Source organism: Podarcis vaucheri (assembly GCF_965113315.1).
Source record: "Podarcis vaucheri genome assembly, chromosome: 4".
Classification (NCBI taxonomy): domain Eukaryota; kingdom Metazoa; phylum Chordata; class Lepidosauria; order Squamata; family Lacertidae; genus Podarcis; species Podarcis vaucheri.
In genome coordinates this window covers 112615405-112623175 of record NC_138762.1, presented here as the reverse complement: position 1 = coordinate 112623175, position 7771 = coordinate 112615405, and positions in this window count along the sequence as shown.

Below are 7771 nucleotides of genomic sequence, written 5' to 3'. Positions count from 1 at the left end.
GCTCAGGTCCCGGGGCCCAACGCACCAAGGCAACTCTACGGAGCTCACGGACTTCCAGGTATACCAGTTGCCCCACCCCAATGTAGAGAAAATTTATGTAGAGGTACAGATAGAGGGGGCCCCATGCCGCATGGAACTTGACACGGGTTCAACTCTATCCATAATCTCGGCAAGGACCTTAAGGAAACTGTGTTCTACTGAGGGTCCCAAACTCAGGCCGGCCCCATTCACCCTCCGGGACTTCCAGAAACGTAAGGTCCCCACAATGGGGGTGGGGACCTTCAGGGTGCAATACCGAGGGTGGACGCGGCAACTGGACTTGCTCGTGGTCAAGGGCCCCTACATTAGCTTACTGGGATTGGCATGGTTTGGACCACTGGGGCTAGCCATCACCGGGGTGAACCACACTACCTTACAAGTGGATGTGGACGCCATCTGCAAGGAATTTCCAGGGGTTTTCGATGGGAGATTGGGACAGTATATGGGCCCCCCCATTGCTCTACAGCTTGACCCCGCAGTACGACTGGTCAGGCTCAAGGCCCGCCGGGTCCCGTTTGCCCTGAAACCCCGTATAGACGTGGAATTGGACCAGCTCGTGGAGCAAGGAGTGCTGGAGCCGGTGCCTAATGCCCCCTGGGAAACCCCAATCGTCACACCCGTCAAGCCTAATGGTTCGGTCCGCATCTGCGCATACTACAAATGTACCATAAACAAGGCCCTCACGGCCCATGCATACCCAATGCCAGTGGTCAGCCATGTCCTTGCCACCCTGGCTGGGTCGAAAATTTTTGGCAAGCTGGACTTGGCCCAAGCATATCAACAGCTGCCAGTAGATGAGGCCACAGCAGAGGCACAGACGATTTGTGACGCACAGAGGAGCGTTCAGGGTAAAGCGACTGCAATTCGGTGTCAGTGTGGCACCAGGCATATTCCAGAATCTAATGGACTCGCTCCTTAAAGGGATTCCTGGCGTCACCCCCTTCTTCGATGATGTGTTGATTGCCGGGCCCACACCAGAGGAGTTTGAGGACCGCCTCCGCACCGTTCTGCACCGTTTCCAGACGGCGGGTCTCAAGGTGAAGCGGGAAAAATGTCTACTAGGAGTGCCTCAGGTGGACTTTCTGGGATTTATGGTGGACGCAGAAGGGGTCCACCCAACTGGGGACAAGGTACAGGCCATTTGTGATGCTCCAGCGCCTGAGCAAGACTGAACTTCAGGCCTTCTTGGGACTATTGAACTTTTATCATTCCTTCCTTCCCCACAAGGTGGCGGTAGCGGAGCCCCTACACAGACTCCTGGACAAGCGGGCCCCTTGGGTGTGGGGCCAGCGCCAGGAGGCTGCATTCTAGGCAGTCAAGGACTTGCTTGTCTCAAACTCGGTCTTGGCACACTTCGACGAGAGGCTGCCGGTGGTGCTAGCATGCGACGCCTCGCCCTATGGCATTGACGCTGTCCTGGGACACCAACTCCCAGATGGAAGAGAGGTACCGGTGGCATACTTTTCCCAGACACTCAACGAAACTGAGCGGAACTACTCGCAAATAGACAAGGAGGGTCTGGCAATCGTGAAGGGAGTAAAAAAATTCCATGATTTCTTGTACGGGCGGCCCTTCACCGTGGTGACTGACCACAAGCCGTTGCTTGGCTTGTTTGCTCCCGAAAAGCAGACCCCCCAAGTGCTGTCTCATCGCGTCCTCAGGTGGTCAATTTTCCTTTCCGGCTACCAGTATGCACTGATTCACCGCCCGGGGAAGGCAATGGGCCATGCGGACGCCCTCAGCAGGCTACCACTACCGGAAACCGGCCCCGACCCAGCACCTGCACAAGAGGTTATGAGCCTGGAGCTGCTTCCCGACCGCCCCATTCAGGCACAAGAAGTTGCACACCATTCCAAGAAAGATAGGGTCATCTCCTGGGTCCTGGACTGGGTGTGGAGGGGATGGCCCAGCAGCAGCCCTGGGCCAGAATTCGCTGGCTACACAACCCGCAAACATGAACTGTCGGCCCACAAGGGGTGCCTGTTATAGAATCATAGAATCATAGAATCATAGAATCATAGAATCATAGAATCATAGAATCATAGAATCATAGAATCATAGAGTTGGAAGAGACCACAAGGGCCATCGAGTCCAACCCCCTGCCAAGCAGGAAACACCATCAGAGCACTCCTGACATATGGTTGTCAAGCCTCTGCTTAAAAACCTCCAAAGTAGGAGACTCCACCACACTCCTTGGCAGCAAATTCCACTGTCAAACAGCTCTTACTGTCAGGAAGTTCTTCCTAATGTTTAGGTGGAATCTTCTTTCTTGTAGTTTGGATCCATTGCTCCGTGTCCGCTTCTCTGGAGCAGCAGAAAACAACCTTTCTCCCTCCTCTATGTGACATCCTTTTATATATTTGAACATGGCTATCATATCACCCCTTAACCTCCTCTTCTCCAGGCTAAGGAGCTTTTTTGCTCCTTCTTCAACTGCTGCCCTGCAAACTCTGATAAGCTCCTCCCACAGCTAATCCCCTGCCTCAACAGAAACCCTGCCCCTTCTGACCTTTACACAGGGAAAACAGCTAATCAGCCACAAAGAAACACACACACACAAGAAAACCTTTTTTGCTCCTTCTTCAACTTCTGCCCTGCTAGGTCTGATAAGCTCCTCCCACAGCTAATCCCCTGCCTCAACAGAAACCCTGCCCCCTCTGACCTTTGCACATAACCTTTGTTATGGGGAAGCAGGGTCGTTGTTCCCCAGCCCTCCGCAAAAGGGTCCTCACAGCCCTACACGAGACACACCCAGGGGTAGTAAGAATGAAGGCCCTTGCCAGGAGTTATGTGTGGTGGCCAGGGATCGACAGAGAGATAGAGGCCTGGGTCAAACACTGCCAGGCCTGCCAAGAATCCCGCCCAGATCCCCGAAGGGCCCCAGTCCAGTCCTGGGAGTCCACCCGAGCACCATGGTCACGCCTGCATGTGGACTTCGCTGGCCCCTTTCAGGGGAAAACATTCTTCATAGTGGTGGACTCCTACACCAAATGGCTGGAAGTCGCACTGGTACCGTCCACTTCTACATCCGCAGCCATCCGGGTACTACACAGGCTGTTTGCAACCCACGGGCTCCCTGACACTCTTGTCTCAGACAACGGGACTTCTGAGTATATTTCAGTGCCTGAAGAACTATGGATGGAGGCTCATAACATCATACAGGAGGCAGCAACAAAATCCATCCCAATGAAAAGGAAATGCAAGAAAGCAAAGTGGCTGTCCAATGAGGCCTTACAAATAGCGGGGGAGAGAAGGCAAGCAAAATGTGAGGGAGATAGTGAAAGATACAGGAAATTGAATGCAGATTTCCAAAGAATAGCAAGGAGAGACAAGAAGGCCTTCTTAAATGAGCAATGCAAAGAAATAGAGGAAAACCAGAGATCTGTTCAAGAAAATTGGAGATATGAAAGGAACATTTCGTACAAAGATTACCATAATAAAGCACAAAAGTGGTAAGGACCTAACAGAAGCAGAAGACATCAAGAAGAGGTGGCAAGAATACACAGAGGAATTATACCAGAAAGATATGGATGGCTCGTACACCCCAGGTAGTGTGGTTGCTGACCTTGAGCCAGACATCCTGGAGAGTGAAGTCAAATGGACCTTAGAAAGCACTGCTAATAACAAGGCCAGTGGAAGTGATGATATTCCAGCCAAACTATTTAAAATTTTAAAAGATGATGCTGTTAAGGTGCTGCACTCAATATGCCAAAAAGTTTGGAAAACTCAGCAGTGGCCAGAGGATTGGAGAAGATCAGTCTACATCCCAATCCCAAAGAAGGGAAGTGCCAAAGAATGCTCCAACTACCACACAATTGCGCTCATTTCACACGCTAGCAAGGTTATGCTTAAAATTTTACAAGGAAGGCTCAAGCAGTATGTGGACCGAGAACTCCCAGAAGTGCAAGCTGGATTTCGAAGGGGCAGAGGAACCAGAGACCAAATTGCAAACATGCGCTGGATTATGGAGAAAGCTAGAGAGTTCCAGAAATACATCTACTTCTGCTTCATTGACTATGCAAAAGCCTTTGACTGTGTCAACCACAGCAAACTATGGCAAGTTTTTTATGAAATGGGAGTGCCTGATCACCTCATCTGTCTCCTGAGAAATCTCTATGTGGGACAAGAAGCTACAGTTAAAACTGGATATGGAACAACTGATTGGTTCAAAATTGGGAAAGGAGTACGACAAGGCTGTATATTGTCTCCCTGGTTATTTAACTTATATGCAGAATTCATCATGCAAAAAGCTGGGCTGGATAAATCCCAAACCAGAATTAAGATTGGTGGAAGAAATATCAACAACCTCAGATATGCAGATGACACAACCTTGATGGCAGAAGGTGATGAGGAATTTAAGAGAGTGCAAAATATGGTCTGAAGCTCAACATCAAAAAAATGAAGATCATGGCCACTGGGCCCATCATCTCCTGGCAAATAGAAGGGGAAGAAATGGAAGCAGTGAGAGATTTTACTTTCTTGGGCTCCATGATCACTGCAGATGGTGACAGCAGTCACAAACACCTGCTTCTTGGGAGAAAAGCAATGACAAACCTAGACAGCATCTTAAAAAGCAGAGACATCACCTTCCCAACAAAGAACCGTATAGTTAAAGCTATGGTTTTCCTAGTAGTGATGTATGGAAGTGAGAGCTGGACCATCAAGAAGGCTGATTGCCGAAGAATTGATGCTTTTGAATTATGGTGCTGGAGGAGACTCTTGAGAGTCCCATGGACTGCAAAAAGATCAAACCTATCCATTCTGAAGGAAATCAGCCCTGAGTGTTCACTGGAAGGACAGATCCTGAAGCTGAGGCTCCAATACTTTGGCCACCTCATGAGAAGAGAAGGCTCCCTGGAAAAGACCCTGATGTTGGGGAAGATGGAGGGCACAAGGAGAAGGGGACGACAGAGGACGAGATAGTTGGACAGTGTTATTGAAGCTATTAACATGAGTTTGGCCAAACTGCAGGAGGCTGTGGAAGACAGAAGTGCCTGGCGTGCTCTGGTCCATGGGGTCACAAAGAATCGGACACGACTAAACGATGAAACAACAACAACCAGATGTTTGAAGCGTAGAGAAGTTGGGAGACAGATTTTGCATTAAAAACCCTTATGGCTGATGGAACATAATGTCCACCCCTTGTAAAGAAGAATCGAAGTATAGCAAGTTTGCTTATCTCTGCCTTTTGGTATGCAGTCTGCCTGTGGCAATTCCAGGATTTTGAGTGGTACCGCAAGCATTCGGGCTGCTCTATATTGTGGCCATCCAGTACTCATTTACTCGGGGAGAATCTTTTTTCGAAGAATAAAATTTTTGATTTTTCATAATTGATGTATAAACCATTAACAGAACAATAATCTGAAAACTTCCTCAGCTGGTATTTCAAGCCATGTCTAGAGTGGGAGAGAATGGCTGCATCATCCGCGTATAACAAGAGAGGGGTCTTTCTGATGCCTATTTTTGGATGTGCATAATGAAAGGAACACCAGACAGTATCCTTACTGAATGAGCTCTCTGGATTCTAAAGGTTTATCTTTGCACCCAATAACAGAAATTTCTTTCCTATTTGTTTAGCATCCTTGCTAAGCTCACAACACACTGGATGAGGGGCAGAAAGCAGAGAGTGTGACAAGTCCATCTCATCCCCAAAACACATTATGTTAATATGTGTGTGTGTGTTTGTGTGTGTTTGCTCTCTTTGCTATTACCTGTGAACACATTTGAGAGATGGATCAAATTTTCCTCTTATTCCTAATTATATATTAAATGAAGCAATCAGTTATTTCAATCTTGTAGCACTCAAAAACAAGAAAATAATAAGAATTGTGAAATCCTTGTAGAAATCACAGTTTGCAGTTCACAGCTCAGTCAACCTATTTCATGTCACACTATTTATAAATCCCATTGATTTCAATGGGAGAAGGAACAATTTACCAGCCCTGAACTTCCATTATTGTAGTGTTTTCTACTTTTTCTCCTAAAAGTCTCAGATACCAATGCGGAATTACCAAAGGCAATGCCTTATGCCGCAAGTCTCCTGTGTTTTTTCAACCAAGAGTTTTTTCAACTCTTTGGTATTGCTAAATAAGGAACCACTCCATGAAAATACAAAAAATAAGTAGCAAGCTTATTTCCCAGTACATATATGCTCACAGCCTTTTCTCTCCTAATACAAACTGAAAATTAAATCCAAGCTGTTTCTCTGCCTGCCCCACTAGACAGAAAGTGCCACCTCCCAAAGGTTGGAGAAGGATTCTGGGAAATTAAGACAAGCATCCTCTGCAATATGGGGAACAGTGACACTGACTAATCACAATTTGTCTAGTGATAGTACTGTTCACAGTCTCCAGCAGTTATGTTTCAATCTATACCCATACAATTCCCATGGAAGGCAAATTCGATTGTCCAGGTTTAATTAGATTCAAAACTGCAAATTTATTTATTAGGCCTGCTTATGAGAAGTTACTTTTGAATTTAAAATGATGTAATTTGAGTTGGACAAATACGTTCATTCTTTATTTGCTGCAGGTAAATTGCAGTATCTGTGAACTGTGCATATTTAGTGTCGCTTATTATAATTCATTTGTGATAATGGAGCCACAGCAGCAAAGCAGAAGAAAAAATATGAGTGGATTGGGGGGAGAGAAACAGTATTTGTACAGTATGATCCTAAAAAGTCAGCCCCACTGTCTGTATGACTTATTTCCATGTATAAAAAATCCTAAGTAGAAAAGCTTACACATAAGTAAGTATACCTAGGAAAGCACAGAACAGTAGATAAATTACAATTTTGGCTTGAATATTAACAAAAAAAACCATTCCTCTTTCTAAGTGGAAAACATTTATGGTTCATTACTATAAAAGCAGAACTATGTGGTTTGTGAAGTATGTGCTTTAACTTTTTTTTGGTGTGTGTATCAGAATTCCCTATGCATTTCCCCCTATACACATAAGGGAAACACATACAGACGAGTTCAACCAGCAAAATATAAGCACTTTTACATCTCATTGACCTCAACCCAACACACACAAAAGTATTCAAATTCTTTAACTGAAGGAATGGGACTTAAAATGGCTTAATCTGGGTTGGATTGTGTTTATATAAATATACAGTGGTACGTCGGGTTAAGAACGTAATTCATCTGGAGGTCCGTTCTTAACCTGAAACTGTTTTTGAAGCACCACTTTAGCTAATGGGGCCTCCCGCTGCCACCGTGCCACCATAATGCAATTTCTGTTCTCATCCTGAAGCAAAGGTCTTAACCCGAGGTACCATTTCTGGATTAGTGGTGTCTGTAACCTGAAGTGTCTGTAACCTGAAGCATCTATAACTCGAGGTACCACTGTATTATAAATTTATTACAAATAATTATCCCACCAGTGGTGGAAAAATAAAAGGTTTATTCAGACTGCAGTAGGAAGGCATGGGGAAATCCAGTTCCAAATCCTGTACACGTTAAACGGCAGGTGTCACACAGGTTTGTCCATTTCAAGTACATCAGTTAGACTTTCTTATGATCCTATTGGCCACCAGCATTTAGCACCAGAAATCCCTATGGGAATGCGCTGTTGTCTTCTCTTTCCTTATCTCATCTCACAAAGCCAGCAGTTACAACATGGTTACCAGGGCAAGGGGGTGATGCCCGGGAGTTTGGGAATTTTTCTAGCTTATTTTGCTGGTCAGCACAATTTTTAGGGAAGTAGAAGAGAATTAAAAAGGACGAAGTCT